Here is a 21,576-nt window from a genome sequence, read left to right as displayed (position 1 = left end):
ATTTGTAATAAAATAATAATATAAAGTGAGCACTGTGCGCTTTGTATTCTGTGTTATAATTGAAATCAATATTGAAAATGTAGAAAAACATCCAAAAATATTTAATACATTTCAATTGGTATTCTATTGTTATAAGAGCGATTAATAGCAATTATTTTTATCATGATTAATTTTTTGAGTTAATCACATGAGTTAACTGCAATTAATTGATAGCCCTACTTCTTACTACTGAATGTTTCAAAGAATTCCCTCTCCATTACTGAACCCTGCCAGTCCCTCCCTCTTCTCATCCTCGTCACCACACTTTCATTTCAGTGCCTTCTCGTTTATGCTTCTCCACCTCTGTTGACACTCTGAGAATTTCTGCATTCCACTTTAGGAAGCATGCTTTCTGCCTCTGAGTGGAAAGCATTTTGTAAGGAGGATTGCATTATAAATTCCAATATTATTTATACTTTTCTTCTTTGTTTTATGCATACACCAGTTTCTGTGCTTGTGAATAGAAGTATTAGGTAATTAGAAGTGTCAGAATACAAAAAGGGAGAAAATCGAGTGCAAAAACATTAAAAAAAAACCCATTTTCAAACAAGAGAAGAAAACCCCAAATGGAAGTGGGTACCTAATAATTATAAATGATTATTAATAGCATTGATTATTAAGAGACCCAAGCTCTCGGGCTGGATTTTTTTTTAAATTTGTAGACGAATGAATTAATAAAGGGATTCTATATTTGATGAATTGTGTAATAATATGCCTGGGAGATTTTAAAGGGCTGATTTCCATATCTCTTTGAATTGATTTAGTTGCAGCTGTCCCCCTCCTTTACAACATCCACACTCTAATTTGTTCCTATAAATTCTACACTTACAAGAAGAACAGGAGTACTTGTGGCACCTTAGAGACTAACAAATTTATTAGAGCATAAGCTTTCGTGGACTACAGTCCAGGGTGACTTTATTTTTGTTTTCAGGAACATTATCTCATTTGGTGGTGGAGAGGCACATCTTAGAATTGTCTGAAGATTCAGCTCATATAATTCTTTCCCTGTTTTATATTTACCACTTATGCTTCCAGAAAGGAAACCATTACCAGACATTTTAGGATTAAAAGACCTAGTTATTTTTAAGTCAATGTCAAAACGCCTTTCAATTGTCATGTTTTGTCTTCATAAAAGGCTTTCAGGTTTAGTGAAAAATTTGAATTTCACAGTATTCACTGAAGTGCTTTTGAGAGGGACAATATCCTGCAGATATAAATCCAATTATTTAGTTTCCATGAAATTAGCATAGTTTAAGTTATTTTGATTCCTGCTGGGAGCCTTTGCATCTTTTCTGAGAGCAGAAGCAGAACATGATACAATGAATCTTACAATAAATTAGAGGAGGGCACAAAGCAAACTCTGGGAGTATGGAAAAGTTTGCAACCACAAGCAAATTTTGCAGCTAATTTAATCCTTAAAATTGACTGAACTAAAACTCCAGACCTAAACACCCCCTAAACTTTGCAGAACTTCTGAACCAAACCCCAAATTCTTAGCTGGACTCCAGTTCAGGGTTTCAGTTTGGTGTCTTCTATAAAGAAACAGTGTCAAACCTCCCCAGAATTTGTGGCCCATTTCTAAATGATGTATATATGAAAATCTTCCCATTTCAGCGATATCTGAAAGTTTCACTGGCATCCCATTCATTCCCCACATGCACTTGGGGAATGAAAAGAAAAATGACCAATCACACCTTGCATATTGCTGAAAGACCAAAACAACAAATCACACTGATCTCAGTCCCAGCTCCAGCATTGACCTAAGCCTGACACCCCATGCAAAATACAGAAATGAATCCACAGCACAGCACATGAACAGCCCTATCTTCTTGACTCAAAATATACAAAGGAGGAGCCATGAGGATCCTTAAATACAAATAATCAGAATGAAAATCAGTGAACCAGCAGAAAGACACATGGCAAAATAAGTAATCAAAATGTCTGGAATGAATAAGAATTACACACCGTGCTGAAGACAAGAAACACACTCAATGTATAAACTATAGAGAGAGTGAATTTATATCTTAGTAAAGGGGTGATAGAAGAATATCTAGACTGGACTTTCATTGGATGGAAAGCCCACATTTAAATTCCTTTAAATGTTGGGCCATTCATGAGTCTTGTCAACATAATACTTTAGATTACATAAGGATGTGATTCAAAATCAAAAATATCAGGTCATGCTGCATTTGTGTCTTCTGCAGTGGACCCAAACTTTATAAGAAAGCAATGTGTAGCTGACGACCCTGGACTCCCTTAGTCCATAAAAGTAGCAGGAGCAACAGGACAGGGACTGCTGATGGGGAGTCACCAGCCAAAAGAGAAAAGATTAAAATGAGCAAGAAGGGAAGATACACTATGGTAATTCAGCTCATGCTTCCTTGTAAATGATAGTATGTGACTCACCAACACTACCTTCCTGAACTCCATTATTTTGGCCTGTACCTTAGTTCAGTGAAGTCCTGGGTGGGAATAGTGTGTAGTATGGTAACTATAGAAATCCTTGGTCATATCTGTTGTTTCAGAATTTAAAATAAGCACTTTCTCTATTCACTGCAGTATAGACAATGATCCAGCTTTAATCTGAAACACACTGACATTTTAGTCTAATTACTTTGTGCACATATTGAACATCATGTGGTTCCTTGTAAATTTTCCTTGTTTGTGTTGAAGCTAAAAATCTTTCTTTTCTTCCATTTTACAAAGCCAACAGGAAAAGCTGCAATCCATGCTTTTGAGTTCCCCAGAACTCAGACAACAGCACTGAGAGTTCCAGGAAAATGTGTTGGGTACAGATATGTAACTGAGCAATTCAGGCAATGCACTCTGGTTCAGAATTACAGCTTCAAAGAGAATGAGGAGTCCTCGTGGCACCTTAGAGACTAACAAATTTATTCGGGCATAAGCTTTCGTGGGATATAACCAGGGCCGGCTCTAGGATTTTTGCCGCCCCAAGCAAAAACAATTTTGGCTGCCCGCCCTGTTTTTTTCTTACCCCACCCCCGGCCCCGCCTCAACTCCGCCCCTTCCCCAAATCCCCAGCCCTGCCTCCTCCCCCCAGGCTCTCAAGCCTAGGCGGGAGGGAGGGAGGGAGGGGGAGAAGCAGCGCGCGCGCCATGGCCGCTCAGGGTCTCCTCCTCCCTCCCAGGCTCTCAAACCTGGGAGGGAGGGCGAGCAGCGGTGTGCAAATCAGCTGTTTCGCGCGCTATGGTGCATGAACGGCAGCAGCGGAGGTGAGCTAGGGCAGCCGGGGCACATTTTTAGGGGCGGCATGGCCGGCACCAGAATGCCGCCCCTAGAAATGTGCCAGCCCAAGCACCAGCTTGTTTTGCTGGTTCCTAGAGCTGGCCCTGGATATAACCCACTTCATCGGATGCATGGAGTGGAAAATACAGTAAGCAGGTATAAGTATACAGCACATGAAAAGATGGCAGTTGCCTTCAAAGAGGTAACCTTAAACAGAGATGGGGCAAAACCCAACACTCATGTCCAAACACTTCTGGGTTTCGAGGTATTCAAAATCCAGATCTGAAGGTGCACCTGTGATACAAAGTTCATATACAGATCCAAACTTCTCCAAATGCTGAGAACATCCATCTATCTCTCCTGCCATTCATTCATGTATTTATCTGTCTAACCTCCCTTATTTAGCACCTACACTGTTTGTAGCATGCCAATCAGTGTAGTATATAGGTGTATGGTGTTCAGTAGGTTCAATGTTCCAGTTTGGATTCATTATCGAGAAAGGCAGCTCAGTTTAGATTCAGAGCAAATGTTCCCAGAGATATGAGGTGTTAGGATTTGTTCCATTACAGAGATAGGCTTGGCCATGACATTTACATCAGGATCTATCCAAAAGTGCCCAGAATTCAGAAGTGTTGGGGAGTTTCAAATCCAGTGTTCTCAGGAGCGCCTCCAGCTTTTCTGCCGCCCTAGGGGGTGGAAGGTCCCGCCCCGAAATGCTGCCTGCCGCCGAAATACCGCCGCAGTCGCCGCCCCCCCAAATTGTAGCACCCTAGGCAACCGCCTAGGTCACCTAACGGGTTGTGCCGGCCCTGAGTGTTCTGCTTCAGGTGCCTCTCTAATATATGAGCTATAAATGTGATGAGTCTAAGCATCAATTTTTCACACACACTGCACATTTTAATAGTATTTGTAGCCATTTTGGCATATATTTTGGTGATATTGAATATGCACAACCTGCTTTATGTAGTGTCCATAAAATGGTCTATGAATAAGTTACAGCCAGACTTAAAGAAAACAACCTATCTCTGTTCACGAGAGACTGCATCAACTATATGTCAAGTCTGTATTCATAATTCCATCTTGTATCTGATTTTTCTTCAGAAAACACTGTCAACCACAGACAATGAATATAACAGTGGCTATTGAGGTTACTAATTATTTTTTGCATATAATGGTTGTATTTTCAAGAAAAGAGGTAACTTTTATTATCCTTCTCTAGTTCATTTCAATGGGTATTTCAATAATCACACATCTCAAATTATTATTGGCTGTGTAATGCCCACTTGATTTTGTCTCACTAATTGATACAGAGTTATAGCTGCCTTTGTACCATTGTTCTGCTTCTTTCCTTTGTCTCAAAGAATGCTCTTTTGAAATTGAGTTTCTGCAACTCCAAAGAGCTTTATTCCTCTTGAAACAGTTTTGCAAATAATAAATCATTCAATGGTAATTGCTCTAACAGCGGGTTTTCCTCAAAATAGACTGTCAAAACTTATTTCAAAATATTGAGCATGATTCTCAGAATTTATTAACATTTAAATTATTCTGAAAATTCTGCCCCAAAAATTTAGAGATGAGAGAATGGGTTCAGATAAAATAATAAATGAACCAAATAACTCAAATTAAACAATAGCTGTTCAGGAGGAAAAAAAGAAACCTGAAAAGTTCTAATAAGTTAGTGTTGTGGGGAGAGAAAAGGAAGGAAGTGTTATGGAGAAAAGGGGTTGCTGTGTTTTTCACTAATTTCTGCTATTTTTGCTTTAAAGGAGAACAGGAAGTGGAAACATTGGAAACCTCACAAGAAAACAGTGTTGAGATTTTCAGAATGCTTTGAAGACAAAAGAGCTTCAGATACATTTAGCTGAATAAATGAGTATGCAGGTGCTTCTCCAACCCCACACATCTTGTTTATGAACAATTTGAGACCCATTCTGCTCTCTCTCTCCAACCAGACATTTCCACTGACTTCCTAAATAGTCATGATTTGCAGAACTATGACAACCAAGAATTAACTGGTACTAGCCACAGGTTTGTTATACTGGTGTCAGAGTGAGATATTAAGTCCACTGGCCATGAATTTTGAGGCCAAGTTATTTCTAACTAGGTGTATATGTAATGAACTGACTATTTGGTATTGGATTATATGTTTTTTCTCTTTTTCTGAGAATCAGAACTTCTCAACTGTGTACCATAAACCCTAGACTCCTAACAGATATGAGAGATTCTCCTTTACCTTAAGTAGTGCAGTCTTGTCTATTTGGGAATGAGGATTTAAATTTTCTGACTGCTGCTGCCATGAAGATCAGAGTGGCCATGGTGTGCAGATTAGCAAAGGAACCGATCATTTAGTTATTACAGGATTATTATTCTGCAGCACTCCCCTCCCAACTGCTTATTGGACAGACACTGAAAATAGTGGTACCACCCAGCCATACTGCTAATCAGCAGCAAGGAGGAAAGGGAGATTGGAGTCCATCTAATCAGCAGCTCCAAAGACGAGGCTAAAATATTAATTCTGTCTCCACTTATGTCAACATACATTCTTTTGGCAAAACCAAATTAGACAGCCCCACTGGAATCAAAGGCAAAGAGCAGAAATGTGTGTTAAATAAGTCCCTTGGTGGGATGAAAGAAAGATGAGCCACTGGGGTTGTGTAAAGAAAGAATGAAAAAGATAAAGATTGAACCCTGAGCAGGGTTTCGTTTTAAAGGGTCTGAAACACTGAAGCCTTGTGACACTATAAAAGTGAAATGTCATATGCATTTCCTTATGGGCTTACAAGCTGCTATTAAAAATGTCTGTTGTCACATAAAGCTATAGTGTTGATACTGTGAGGCTAGTGTTTGGGGAAGGGGGAGCAAATTCTTGCTTTGAGCTGAGAGTGAACTTTGTAGCCCTTGTGATAAACACAGTGGCTTAGACCACAGCCATCCTTGCATACGATAGGTTTCTGGAAATACATGGCAGTAAATATAATCAGACCCTTCTGCTATGGATGCAAGAGCTAAAGAAAAATTGCTATTGCAAGAGCTAAAGAAAAATTCTCTGTAGCTATTAGCCACATAGGGCCTATGGCACAGAGGAGAGAAGTTCTGATTCCACGCAGTAGAGGGCAGCAATAGACATATCCAATAGCCAGGATATTCCACTCACATGGGGTAATCAAAGCACAGAGAGGCTAAGTGACTTGTGAAAGGTTACAGACTGATTCAGTCACAGAATGAGAAATACTGGTTCCTGACTCTCAGACTTGTCATCATTCTACTAGACATAATCTGCCCTACTGTGAAATGGACTTTTCTTTAATACATATAAAGTATGCTATAAATGAATTACTGGTGTCAGGCATTGACAAAAATTAACTGCAAATTTGGGTGGAAAGGATCTAACCTTTGTTCTGAAATCAGTGATGTATTTTGTACAAGCAAGTGTTTACCAATAAGTTGAAAATCCTATAAAGGCAATTTGCAAATTGTCCTCATGTCTAGACCTCTACATACAAAGTCACATAGCTGATCATAATAACAAATATAGGTAAGTGAAATGCTTGGCCTACAGAAGTAAATGTGAAAACTCCCATCCATTTTAGTGTCAGTTAAAAGTAAATAAATCTAATGAATGATGATTAGGTTATAGCTTGAAATACATTCAAATTAAATTATCTGGAAAATGATGCAACTGTAAAAATCTTACATTTTGGATACAAAGAGACTCTTGATTGAGTAAACATGTATATTATTACACTTGTCACCATGTCAAGATTGCTATAGCCCAAGGTGCCCTCAGCCTACATGGAGAAATCTCTTTGCTGTCAATGTGCATCAGTTGAGGCCTGTACATTATATGGTTTTTCTGAAAATGGAGCAGCATTGGAGCACTTTGAAGGAAGACTACTTTGAGCATTACCTAGTATAACAGTACTTGCTTGTCTTGAAACCTTCCTGATAACAGACACCTTGGCCAGAACTTGGCTAGACCATCTCTTGAAGTTTTCAGACCAAGACTAGATGGCTTTTGGGAAGATATACATTAGCCAAACAGAAGTTATGGGGCTCAGTACTAGGGTAAGTAGGTGAATTTCTGTGGCCTCCAATATACAGGAGGTCAGACTAGATGATGTAATGGTCCCTTCTGGCCTTAAAATCTATAACTCTATGATCTGAATCTCACTTCCTTCCTTTCTTAGAGTCATATTCTTTAAAAGAATAAGCAATGATTTTAATGGAATTTACATGTGCTCAAGATTTGGTCTGCAGCGATAAAATATTTGATACAGTTGAAGGTCATGAAGTCCTGTTATTTTTTCTGTCTAGTTCTCTAGTGTCTGTTCATTTTGACTGTTTGCAATGAGTGATTGGTCACCTATGTCATATAGTATTATCCTATTGTTCCTTCCACCTGATTGAAGCTTCTTACACATGAGAAAAAACAATAGCAAATGTCAAACAGTGCATGTCTGCTCCAGATTTTCAGATGAATATTGATTGTGGTAACATTTGAGAAACTTTAGGGATCCACATGCATTTTCACAAATAAGCTGGCAGTTTTGAAAATACTTTCAAACACTGAATGACATGATCCCATCAAAAACAAGGGAGTGAAATCACCAGAATTTTTTCAAAAATACTTGTTTTAAATTTTCTGTATTTCTTCCATTACTTCTAATTACCATTATGGTCCCAGACAGTTTAAACCACTGTAAAATGCAGTGTTTTACTTCTTTACCATTGGATGTTGCAGAATTTTATGTATGTATTTATTTATTTATTTGTAAATGTGGGAGCTCTTTCTTTGTGGCTGTGAAGCTACAATAAACAAACTTGGAAGCAGAGGTCAAGTAATAGGACCAGCAGAAACTAATGTTTCCATCTTTACTGGTCTTTTGCATATTTGTTTGTATTCAGAATTAATGATGGCACTCAATAGGCAGACAGACAATATGATGATATGATGTGGTATAAAAGTTTTATCAGTATATATTGGGGATGACTGCCCAATTTACAATTAGTGAGGCCAAGAGCCAATTAAACAAGTCATCTCAAATAGGACACTCACTCTAGTGAGTCTTTTGCTCGATTCCATTGCTTAGATGGTATGATAGGGCTGTAATCTGGCTGTAAATGCCCATCAGAAAATTCCTTTGGCATAGAGGAATGCTCTGCTGATTATTACTATGTCAGATCTGTGTCTCTGCCTCTGCCTCCCGCTCTGCATAGGGGACATGTCAAAGACAGAAGATGCTATGCTGGGGCTAGGGAGGGGCATGGCAGAGTTCTGTTTTGCTATGCAAATTTTCTACTAGCAGAGGGTCCTTTAAGAACCCTATGTAAGTGTCACGAATTAGAGCTACTGCTAAGCGGATCTATTGTACTACAGGGCTAAGATGACCTTTGAAATTTGGGAGCTTCAGCCAGCTTCACAGAGCCAGAAATGTGAACTGTTCAGGGAGATTACAAAGGCTATTAAAATAAAAATCTCATAAAAAATAATAATGGGGGATTTCAACTATCCCCATATTGACTGGGTACATGTCACCTCAGAACAGGATGCAGAGATAAAAATTCCTGACACCTTAAATGACTGCTTCTTGGAGCAGCTAACCCTGGAACCCACAAGAGGACAGGCAATTCTTGATTTAGTCTTAAGTGGAGCACAGGATCTGGTCCAAGAGGTGAATATAGCTGAACTGCTTGGTAATAGTGACCACAGTATAACTAAATTTAACATCCTTGTGGCGGGGAAAACACCACAGCAGCCCAGCACTGTAGCATTTAATTTCAGAAAGGGGGACTACACAAAAATGAGGAAGTTAGTGAAACAGAAATTAAAAGGTAATTCGCAAAAAGCGAAATCCCTGCAAGCTGCATGGAAACTTTTTAAAGACACTATAAGAGAGGCTCGACTTAAATGTATACCCCAAATGAAAAAACATAGTAAGAGAACCAAAAAAGAGCCACTGTGACTAAACAACAAAGTAAAAGAAGCAGGTAGAGGCAAAAAGGCATCCTTTAAAAAGTGGAAGTTACATCCTAATGAGGAAAATAGAAAGAAGCATAAACTCTGGCAAATGAAGTATAAAAAAATAATTAGGAAGGCCAAAAAAAAAGAATTTAAAGAACAGCTAGCCAAAGATTCAAAAAGTAATAGCAAATTTTGTGTAAGTACATCAGATGCAGGAAGCCTATAAACAACCAGTGGGGCCACTGGACGATCGAGATGCTAAAGGAGCACTCAAGGATGATAAGGCCATTGCGGACAAACTAAATGAATTCTTTGAATTGGTCTTCACGGCTGAGGATGTGAGGGAGACTCCCAAACCTAAGCCATTCTTTTTAGGTGACAAATCTGAGGAACTGTCCCAGATTGAGGTGTCATTGGAGGAGGTTTTGGAACAAATTGATAAATTAAACAGTAATAAGTCACCGGGACCAGATGGTATTCACCCAAGAGTTCTGAAGGAACTCAAATGTGAAATTGCAGAACTAGTAACTGTGGTATATAATCTATCATTTAAATTAGCTTCTGTTCCAAATGAGTGGAGGATAGCTAATGTGACACCAATTTTTAAAAAGGGCTCCATAGGCAATCCCGGCAATTACAGGCTGGTAAGCCTGACTTTAGTACTGGGAAGACTGGTTGAAACTATAGTAAAGAACAAAATTGTCAGACACATAGATGAACATAATTTGTTGGAAGTGACAAAGAGTCCTGTGGCACCTTATAGACTAACAGACATATTTGAGCATAAGCTTTCATGGGTGAATACCCACTTCGTCAGACTCATGATGGGTCATGTTAGTCCACAGGATTCTTTCTCACTTTTTACAGAGACAGACTAACATGGCTACCCTTCTGATAATTTGTTGGGGAAGAGTCAACATGGCTTTTGTAAAGGGAAATCATGCCTCACCAATCTACTAGAATTCTTTGAGGGGGTCAACAATCATATGAACAAAGAAGATTGTAACGGGGCTCAACTCACCAATGTGGCACCTCCTGCTGGCTGTCCTGGGAATTAGCTCTAGTTTGCTGGTGCAACTTCATCTACTGGCATCTCGCCATCAGGACCCATGTCACTTTCAGGACCACGGTGTCCTCTTCTGGATACAGCCCTCTGGCTGTGCCCCACTCGGTTCCTTCACCACTACCCCCTTTCCAGGGGGCGGCAGTCCTCTGTCTAGCCACTTGCCTCAGTGGCAGGCTGCAGTCCAAGGTCTAGCCACCTGCGTCAGTGGCAACTGGGGCCAAAGGGGTGGGGGGGTGGACCAGAAGTTATGCTCTGTGTCACCTCCAACCTCTGCCATCAGTTTCCTTGGGCCACTTCCCCACAGCCCTCACACCTTATCCGCCCTTGTATCAGGGCCTCAGTCTGGCAGTGGTCAGTTGGCAGCTCACTCATGTTCCTCTGACCCTGCCCAGCACTACTCGGACTATGGTACAGTCTCTTCTCCCTCCTTCCGGGCAGCCAGTCCTCCCTTCTCAAACTCCAGGGAATGACTGAAGCTGCTCTGTTCAGCAACCCTTCTTACATGGCCCAACCTGGCCCTGATTGGCTGTCTCTCTAAACCTCCCGATTGGCTGTCTCTACAAACCCTTTCCTAATTGGCTGCCTCCTGCGCAGCCTCCCTGAGCTACTTTAACCCCTCTTCTGTCAATGTGGGGCTGATGCCCCACCACAGGGATCCAGTGTACTTAGATTTTCAGAAACCTTTGACAAGGTCCCTCACCAAAGGCTCTTAAGCAAAGTAAGCTGTCATGGGATAAGAGAAGGTCCTCTCATGGATTGGTAACTGGTTAAAAGATAGAAAACAAAGGATAGGAATAAATGTTCAGTTTTCAGAATGGAGCGAGGTAAATAGTGGTGTCGTCTACGGGTCTGTCCTCGGACCAGTCCTATTTAACATATTCATAAATGATCTGGAAAAAGAGGTAAACACTGAGGTGGCAAAATTTGCAGATGATACAAAACTATTCAAGATAGTTAAGTCCCAGGCAGACTGTGAAGAGCTACAAAAAGATCTCTCAAAACTGGGTGACTGCGCAACAAAATGGCAGATGAAATTCAATGTTGATAAATGCAAAGTAATGCACACTGGAAAACATAATCCCAACTATACATATAAAATGATGGGGTCTAAATTAGCTGTTACTACTCAAGAAAGAGATCTTGGAGTCATTGTGGATAGTATTCTGAAAACATCCACTAGTGACCTAGACAAATTGAAGGATTGGCCCAAAAGAAATCTGATGAGGTTCAACAAGGACAAGTGCAGAGTCCTGCACTTAGGAAGAAAAAATCCCATGCATCGCTACAGGCTGGGGACCGACTGGCTAAGCAGCAATTCTGCAGTAAAGGACCTGGGGATTACAGTGGACAAGAAGCTGGATATGAGTCAGCAGTGTGCCCTTGTTGCCAAGAAGGCCAATGGCATATTGGGCTGTATTAGCAGGAGCTTTGCCATCAGATTGAGGGAAGTGATTATTCCCCTCTATTCGAGACTGGTGAGGCCACACCTGGACTATTGCATCCAGTTTTGGTCCCCCCACTACAGAACAGATGTGGACAAATTGGAGAGACTCCAGCAGAGGGCAACAAAAATTATTACGGGACTGGGACACATGACTTATGAGGAGAGGCTGACAGAACTGGGGTTATTTAGTCTGCAGAAGAGAAGAGTAAGGGGGGATTTGATAGCACCCTTCAACTATCTGAAGGGGGGTTCCAAAGAGGATGGAGCTCGGCTGTTCTCAGTGATGGCAGAGGACAGAACAAGAAGCAATGGTCTCAAGTTGCAGTGGGGGAGGTCTAGGTTGGATATTAGGAAACACGGTTTCACTAGGAGGGTGGAAGCACTGGAATGGGTTACCTAGGGAGGTGGTGGAAGCTCCATCCTTAGAGGTTTTTAAGGCTCGGCTTGACAAAGCCTTGGCTGGGATGATTTAGTTGGCTTTGGTCCTGCTTTGAGCAGGGGATTGGACTAGATGACCTCCTAAGATCTCTTCCAACCCTATTCTTCTATGATTCTAATGTGCAGTGGCAATCAAAAAAGCTAACAGAATGTTGGGCATCATTAAGGAAGGGATAGATAGTAAGACAGAAAATATTATATTGCCTCTATATAAATCCATGGTATGCCCACATCTTTTCACCTTGGAAAAGAGATAACTAAGGGGGGATATGATTGAAGTCTATAAAATAATGACTGGTGTGGAGAATGTAAATAAGGAAGTGTTATTTACTCCTTCTCATAACACAAGAACTAGGAGTCACCAAAAAAAATTAATAGGCGGCAGGTTTAAAACAAAAAAAAAGAAGTATTTTTTCACACAACACACAGTCAGTCTGTGGAATTCTTTGCTGGAGGATGTTGTGAAGGCCAAGACTATTACAGGGTTCAATAAAGAACTAGGTATATTCATGGAGGATAGGTCCATCAGTGGCTATCAGCCAGGATGGGCAGAGATGGTGTCCCTAGTCTTGTTTGCCAGAAGCTGGGAATTGGTGACAGGGGATGGATCACTTGATGATTACCTGTTCTGTTCATTTCCTCTGGCGCACCTGGCATTGGCTACTGTCAGAAGAGAGGATACATGGCTAGATGGACCTTTGGTCTGATCCAGTATGGCCACTTTTATGTTCTTATCTTCAGAATCCCCATCTGCATTTAGCAAACCTCCGGTGCAGGAGAAAATCCTGTCCAGTATCTCTATATGGATGTTGACATTTTACATATAACATGTTATCAGTTCAAAGGGAATCTAATAAAGATGAAGTAGGATATATCAGAACTCTCAGACAGGCTCAGATTTTCAAGATTAGGATTTACCAAGCACCTAAAGGAGATAGGCAGGATTTCCATTTTCAACTAATCCAGTTTTAGGATTTAGTCATTACTGTGTCCTTGAGTTTTCTAAATAAGACACCTGTCAGTCCTTCCTTCCCATCCAGCTTTCAATAGAAAAACTACTATGTTCTATCATACCACTTTCTAAAGTATCTAGTCCTCTTAGTAGCCGCAATTGATGTCTCAAGTGACTATTTCCCCGTCCTTACTTTTCCTCCTCTCTTTGAAAGCCCTGGTGAATATGGCAATTTGCCTGAGATGCAATGCCTCTTGCTACTTCTGTTTGGGCAATGCATAGCAGCACTCCTAGGGACAGCAGCTCATAGTCACAACTGAACACTGGATTTCTCTCCAGAATTTATCTGAACTATTCAAACCTCTTAAATCTGCAAAATTACATTTCAATCTCCCAATAAAAGCCTTTCCTGTGTCGTTAAGATATTTATGGTGTCCTTGCTGGAACCTAAAAATAGAAAAGAAAAGAAAAAGTCTTGTCATAGAAGAAGGTGGTATGATGTCCCTGTAATGTTAAAAGGTGTGGAAATATCTGATTACTCTGATTATCACAATTACTTGCACCACAAAGACAACGAGGAGTCCGGTGGCACCTTAACTACTAACAAATGTATTTGGGCATAAGCTAAAAAGTGGGTTTTTTTACCTACGAAAGCATAAGCCCAAATAAATTTGTTGGTCTTTAAGGTGCCACCGGACTCCTCATTGTTTTTGTGGATACAGACTAACAGGGCTACCCCTCTGATACTTGCACCACAAAGGGTACTGTTGCCACAGCAATTCTGAATTAGGTCACAGGTTAATGTAGCAGCAAAAACATTCCAGCAAGTTCAGGACCTAATCAATGAGTTATTATCTGCATGTTGCCACACCAAGCAACATTGAGTTTGTCATACAAAGGGTGTCATGCATATAGTTCTTAACCTGTTGCTGCAAAGGGGATAGAAGAGGAGGAAGGTGGGGGGGGGGGGAGGATAGAATGGAATGAGAAGCATCCTGGAGCACTAGATAGCAAACTTGGCTCCTCCTATTTGGATTGGACTATCTTTGTTTTAACTGAGCCCCTGATAAACCTCTAGCTATTTTGCGTAAAATCTGTGAGCTGCTATATCTTCTGAGGCTATGTGTTGATTACATCTTAGATCCAAGAGTGTTCATGTGTTTGTGGATGGATGAACTGAATGCCTTTCTCCAGCAAGACATCCAGAACCACCACGGAGTGGAACATGGATAGTTGTTCTTGCACTGGAGGGATATTTAAAGCAGCAACTAAAACCCTGTGGTGGTCCCTTCAGTGTAAATCTACTATAGCAGAAATGTCTCTAGACTTGTGCCTATCAATCAAAGGCTGTGTGAATCCTCAGACTCTTCTGCTACAATGATCCGTTTTGTTTCCTGCTATAAAACCATCTGCTTACTGACCCTGGGAGCTTCAATCATTACTGCATTTATGCTGGTATATAGGAGCTATTTTCCTAGCTCTCTTTTATTTTACTGGCAAATTTATTTACTGCTTAACTATATTGGACTCATGGAAATATATAGAATACGAACAGCTAATAAATTCATTATGGTCAGCACTATTACCAATTGCAATGAGTAGCTGATGCATCTATGCAATTCTGCTGATGTCCCAGAGTGTTAGTTATTTGCTCAAGCAAAATGGGCCATAATTTAGATAGGAAATTCTTTATTCTTCATAACCTTGCAGTGACTGTGACAAAGGGGAAAAATAAACACCGTAGTGTTTCAAAAAGTACTCTGTGTGTGTGTGTGTGTGTGTTTGTGTGTCAGAGTCTGGATTTTGATCTGTTTTTTTCCCCATATCCCAAAAGATTCCTGTTTTGGCCCACCTCTAATAGAAAAGGACACCACAACAGGACACACACAACAGGAATTGTTGTTTTCATTTTGCCAACCTCATCAGTTGAAAAGTGTTTGTGCTGAAAAACCAAAACTGATCTGGGTCCCAGCTACACTGATTGGGGATTTTCTATCAAAATGTTTTTGATTTTCTTTTGTTTTGTTTTTGACAGAAAATGAAATTTCTGAAAAATCAATTATTTCCATGGGAAAAAATTCAGTTTTGCTGAAAAATTTTGAATCAATGTAAAATATTTTATTTTAGGTCATGTCAAACCAAAGACCAGTTCAATAGCTCCTATAATTACAACATAAAATAAACACCCGCAGAAAGTAAACGGAGCGGCTGCCTCTCTGACATGTCCCCCATAAAGGTCTTATGCTCTATGGTTAATATTTCTGCTTTGAATATTATACAATAACAAGATCATAGATGAGGCATATACATTCTAAATTCAATTGCTTCTCTTCATTATACCTCTGATGTTCCAGTTTTGGGCTTCTTATGAGGAGAAATAGCTAATTGTGTTGAGCTGTATGGTATTTCTGTGAGGTATATAGGACATATGTTCAGTAGATTATTTTCACATTGTTCTTACGCCTCCATATTAGAGAAACAAACCCCTGTTATTGGAGAACCTATCAATCACCTCTTAGGCTTATATCACCCATTCCTGTGCAATTATTGAGAAGTCAGAGACCATAGACCTGGATATCACTGAGAACTTCAGTAGGTTCCAGTGTGGTTTCCAGTGTCCAGTGTTCCTTTGGAGTGAATACTATAATGTAAGGGGTCATTCTGAGTTGCTCTCTGGCTGGTTATAGATCAGATCCAGAGTCATTTTCTTAACATTTTCAGAGGCTTTTGCCGACTGGCCATGAATTCTTTCTTTGGTGGCCTTGGGTGACTGAACTGAACTATTCTCTGGAGGTTCCTATCATACCTAAGACATAAAACTCTGTAGGTGATGATGGACAATTATACATCATCACTGAGGGATGTCCCCAGAAAACAGTAATGTTTCCATCAATGAGATTCCCACTGATGTCAGTGAGTATTGGATGGAACTTGTTGAGGGGATTTTCTTGGGCAGACTGAGTCAGTTCAAGACTTTAGCCATCACTTTCACCACACCCTGGTCCTTTAAAACTCATGTGTCAGGTCTGATATGAAATTATTTTCTACAGTTATACGATTAGCTCAGGTTGTTACCCAGTTCATACCACCAAACTGACTAGGTTTAATTATTTTAATACTCTCTTAATGGGAGTCTCGGCAGGGCTTCCACCTTTTTCCAAAAGCTTTCGTGGCCCATTTCCAACAGTTGATCCAGTAGCATGAGTAGCAATACAAGATTTAACCACACCATCCTGCCACTGGAGACACCATAACCAAGGACTGAGAGGTCCCCAAACTCTTTCATGGTGTCCTCCCAACAGCAGAGGATTTAGCCCCTTTGCCAGCCAATAGGAGCAAACAAAACAAACAAAGGTTGGCCAATCAGAGTGGAGGAAAAAAATTAATTTGAGCAGCAGAGCAGTATAGGGTAGGGTGACCAGATGTCCCGATTTTATAGGGACAGTCCCGATGTCAACTGTTGGAAATGGGCCATCCTGATTATCACTACAAAGGTGTTTTTTTCCTCCTGCTGATAATAGCCCACCTTAACTGATTATTCTCATTATAGTTGGCATGGCAACACACATTCTTTTTATGTCCTCTGTGTATATATATCTTCCTACTGTATTTTCCACTGCATGCATCCGATGAAGTGGGTTTTAGCCCACAAAAGCCTACGCTCAAATAAATTTGTTAATCTCTAAGGTTCCACAAGTACTCCTCGTTCTTTTGGCTGATACAGACTAACATGGCTGCTACTCAGAAACCTAAATTCATGTGTTTCCCAAACTATGGCAGCTAGATATGAAGTGGGAGCCTCATTGCCAGTTCTACCAGGTGATAGGGAATCAGCATCTGAATGGTGTGGCTTAGGGCTATCTTTGATGCATATTGCATTCACAGTGTTGGTCACCTCATCACTGAAAAAGATACAGCAGACAAAAGAAAGGTCAAGACAAGGCAGCAAATATTATTAGAGGCATGAGAAGTCTCTGAGGATCCTATAGAAGAAGAAAATCAGGAATAACGCCACTAAAGTCAAAATAAAATAAAATAAAATAAAATAAAATAAAAGTGTGATCAGACACAGGCCCTGTTGCTTTAGATTAGAAAAAGGAAGACATTACAAGCACATATGTTAAATATACTGTAATGAAGTGGCTTGCATGTTTGCATACCGCTGCCCTTTACTGAATGGGATCAGAACTGTTCAATTATGTGTCACAGGCCCAACAACTAAACGGGATTCTCTGTTAAATAAAGTGGTAGGTGCTTGTGGTTTTGGAGCAGAAAGAGCTGAATTCTATTCCGACTGTCCCTATCAAGTGATGTGTATCATAGTCAAAAACAGTCATGTATTTGTTACCATATACAAAATAATGAATGGTATAGAGAAAGCAGGTTGAGATTCTCTTATTTACTTTTTCTCATAACATAAAAAGGAGACACTCAAATTAAAAAGCAATGTGGGACCTGTAGCCTGCAGGGGCCTGTTGAATTATAGATAGATGGAGAGATAGAATGAATTGTTTTATATTAAATCTGATAATTCTTTAGCTTGACTTATTTCCATTTAGGGCTGGATGAACAAGTTGAAATAAAATGAATAAGAACCGTTGAGTCTTTGCACAAAATCAAACTATAGTTGAGCTCCACAACGTTGAAATTAACTATTTTGCATTATATTATACCTCTCAGCTGTTCCTAGTCTCATCTGGGAAAATGCATAAGAAAGCCTTTTCTTTGAGACTTAATTTTACAAACCCGACCATGTTTGTATACAGCCAGACATAAATCCAAATGCGTTTGGGTGTTCTCTGAATCAGAGTTTTGAAACTCTGGAGGTTCACCCGTCACTGCAGAAGCTGAAGCTCACTCTTCTTTGTAATCTTTTTTCCCTTTAATTGACATGACTTTTTTTATCTAGCTTTTCCTCTCTCTTAATCTAATGCAGCTGAATTATTAATGACTTTATCTTTCTCATCCATCCTCTGAAATGCAGTCAGAGAACACTAATGTCCAAGTGAATTAAGTATGGCTAGCTTAATTTTGAAAGGTTGCAGAGGCCTCACTTCTACTCTATTTTAAGAATTAAGCCAAAGCTCCCTGGCTCACAGTTAGTGCCTGCTGAGCCACCAGAGAAGGCTGCACACTGAATACCGGTAAGTGGAAATTTAAAAGTAAAGTCAAAATGTGCATCCAGCAGTCCATTAACAGGGCTATTCTTATATTGGGTCAAGTTCCAAAATGCTCTGGTAAGGTTTATTTAATGGCTATCTAGCTTTTTTTCAGTTGCCTAACACTCTGTCCCAACATATTAGCAGTAGCTGCTTTCTATTACATGCATCGTACAGTTACCTCAAAGGCATTTGGGTCCTTCCAATATGCGGAGCACTAAGGCAAGCTTGTTCCCTATCAACATTTACATGATTTTGAATCACAACAGTTTGTCACTCAGTAAATGAATGTAAATGAACCACATGACTAAGCTCAACAGCTGTTACAAAGACAAAGCCACCAGGAAGCCTGTGCTAGCTCACGTCCCTTTTGTGATGCATCCTTTAATTTAAATTAGATCTGCAGAGACCTTTTTAAAGATAGGCAATGATGAGTTATTGGCAGAGGGAATTTTATGTGCTATGATTGACCACTCTTGAGATGAAAGTATTTTGTCTACAGAAAGGACCCAGCATACATGAGTAGCAATACAAGATTTGACCACACCATCCTGCCACTGGAGACACCATAACCAAGGACTGAGAGGTCCACAAACTCTTTCATGGCATCCTCCCAACAGCAGAGGATGTAGCCCCTTTGCCAGCCAATGGGAGCGAACAAAACAAACAAAGGTTGGCCAATCAGAGTGGAGGGAAAAAAATAATCTGAGCAGCAGAGCAGTATAGGGTAGGGTGACCAGATGTCCCGATTTTATAGGGACAGTCCCGATTTTGGGGTCTTTTTCTTATATAGGCTCCTATTACCCCCCACCCTCTGTCCCGATTTTTTACATTTGCTGTCTGGTCATCCTAGTAGGGTCCCCTGGACAAAGGTGCCCAGTGCAATCGCACTGCCTGCCTTCCCCTAGAACCAGACCTGCCTTCCACTAACCATTAAATAAACACACATTTTCATTATTCTAGTCAGCTGAACCAAATTTGAATCTACAGTAACCTAGAAATGAAAGGCTTTACATCCTACCTCTGAGGAATCCAGTTTGTTTCTTGGAGGACATTTCTGTTCTGACCTTACACTAAGCTGCTGAGATGCAGTTGGAGCTGTGTTTGTCAAAATGTCACTGGCCTGTGTTCGCAATGTAAATGATAGAGTGCTGACTCCTGTCAATTCACTCCTGATTTTGACAGACAGTAGTTCTAAGATCTCTTCCAAAAACAGAACTGATTTAAGGTTCAGATGCATTTGGACTCTTGCATGGTGGCTTCCCTTTCAGATGTGATAGGCATCCTGGAAAAAACAGCAATGCACACACACAATCTGCATGAGGCTTCAGCTTTTATACAGTGCTGCAACATAAGGTAACTCCCTGACTGAACCTCAAGCCCATTATTAGTCCCGCTGCATAACAAACTTATTATACACAAATGTATGTCTTCCAAAAAAGAGACCAGTATATTATAGAAAGGTTCGTGAGTCTGAAAAGGTTTTAATACATTCTTTACAAAGACCTTCCTGCTCATTAAAAATGAAAAAGTGGATCTTGCTTTTCTATCCGTTGAGGAGGCGCAAATCAGAAAAAAGCTAAACTAGTGCCAGGGAACCAATCCCTTGCTATATGGTTCTGTTTCAATGTGATCAGATATTTTGGTTTGTATAAAATATTCATTTTCCTTCTATGACAAAGTGCAGTTAGGTTGGCAAATGTTATTATGTGTAAAGCTAATATCCTAATCAGATACAAATTGCTCTTTTATTGCCCCAGATACATGCTAAACAATGTGAACCATTAAGCTCTGTCTCTTGGTGAATCACTATCTTTAATCCTTCCTTATGCATTATTTAATATAGATCAAATCACCGTGCGCATTATATCCCCTTCATCATCAGAGTGGGGCTGTGTGTTCCACACTCTTCAGAGGGGAAGCTACAGTTGTAGTATTTGAAAATAAAGATTGGTGTAGTGATGGTCAGTTGGTTGATCCTATTCTGCCTGTGCCATGGAAGAACAGGTGCACAATCGATGAAATAAAAAGGAAAGCAATATAAAATGGATAAAGGGATTGTTTATTTATTTTTACATAACATAAGCTGCAAAAAGTGCTGCTGTGGGTTATTATTGATCAGTGTTACTGACCTCCTTTGTAAATTACTTTTGAGATCTATTCATGAAAAGGCCTATATAAGAGCTAGATATTTAAAATTTTATTTTTATTATTTATTACTGTATTGTTTTTGTTATTATTAAAATGAATCCCAGCACCATAGTATCTGAGTTGGTAATTCAGGGTCAAATTTTTAAAGGGCTTCTTCTCTTTTGGGTACATGCATTTATACTAAAATTTTAAAGGGCTTCTTCTCTTGTGGGTACATGCATTTATACCCCTGTATAATTACTACAATGGTGAATTCACTTTGGGAAATAATTTGTGCAAAGCAGCATCTGACTGAGCACACACATATGGCATGTGCACAAAGGCAAACCCTTCAAAAACATGGTCCTTGTGGTAAGTGATTAAAAAAAAAATCTTAAGCTACACAAATAAGGGTAACAATTCCTGGGGCTATCGGTCCTTATGCTTCAGGGCAATAACAAATCACCAGCTGTGGGGTCAGGAAGAAATGTCCATCACCCAGGAGTTTGTAGTACTGGACGATTAGGTAGGTGCTTTCGAGGTGAAAAGGGTTGTTTTTACCCTGTGATGAATCCAGTAAATGCTATTGCCTAAAGCAGGATGCTAGACTAGATGGACCATTAATCTATCTGTTCTGATATATCATATTTTGCATTCCACTAAAAACCCTTTATTTCCAGGGGTTAGTAATGTTGCAGTAAAGATTCTCTCCAAGCGTTCAGCACAGACAGTTCTGCCTGGGAGCCTTTACTTTAAAAAAATGTAAAAATTTGTTTTGGCTGTTTTCAAAACTATAGTAGGGCTTTTAGAAATCCTATCTCTATAACAAGCTGAACCAGAACCCAGTATCTGAATACTCCGGAATTTGGGGAAATTTAAGATCTAGATGTAGATCCAGATCAGAAGTTACCAACTGTGTGTCTCTAATTCTTTGACTGTGTTTCTTTGACCGTTATGCCTCTGTCACATGGAATTGCTTAGGTGGCTTACATGTGTTGATACAAAAAGACAGCAGTGATCATTAGAATTAAGCTTGTTAAGATTTCAGGTGTAATGAAATTCAGATACTCATAGCAACACACACACACACACACACACACACACACACACACACACACACACGCTAACTTATTTGTAGAA

General features: G+C 40.0%; 1 long non-coding RNA gene across 2 annotated transcripts in view; it reads left to right on the top strand.

The window, feature by feature from the left end:
• Positions 1-7,790, top strand: part of LOC112058928 (uncharacterized) — a 69,729-nt gene extending 61,939 nt beyond the window's left edge. The window contains exons 4-5 of one of the 2 annotated variants that reach the window (XR_010600717.1): positions 4,387-4,480; positions 5,052-7,790. This is a non-coding gene — a long non-coding RNA (uncharacterized LOC112058928). The remainder of the gene's footprint in view (positions 1-4,386; positions 4,481-5,051) is intronic. The other variant, XR_010600718.1, reaches the window with a different exon arrangement.
• Positions 7,791-21,576: the final 13,786 nt, after the last annotated feature.

Source organism: Chrysemys picta, chromosome 4 (genome assembly GCF_011386835.1).
Source record: "Chrysemys picta bellii isolate R12L10 chromosome 4, ASM1138683v2, whole genome shotgun sequence".
Classification (NCBI taxonomy): domain Eukaryota; kingdom Metazoa; phylum Chordata; order Testudines; family Emydidae; genus Chrysemys; species Chrysemys picta.
Note: the sequence above shows the minus strand (reverse complement) of the source record. Positions and strands in the feature narration are given on the sequence as shown.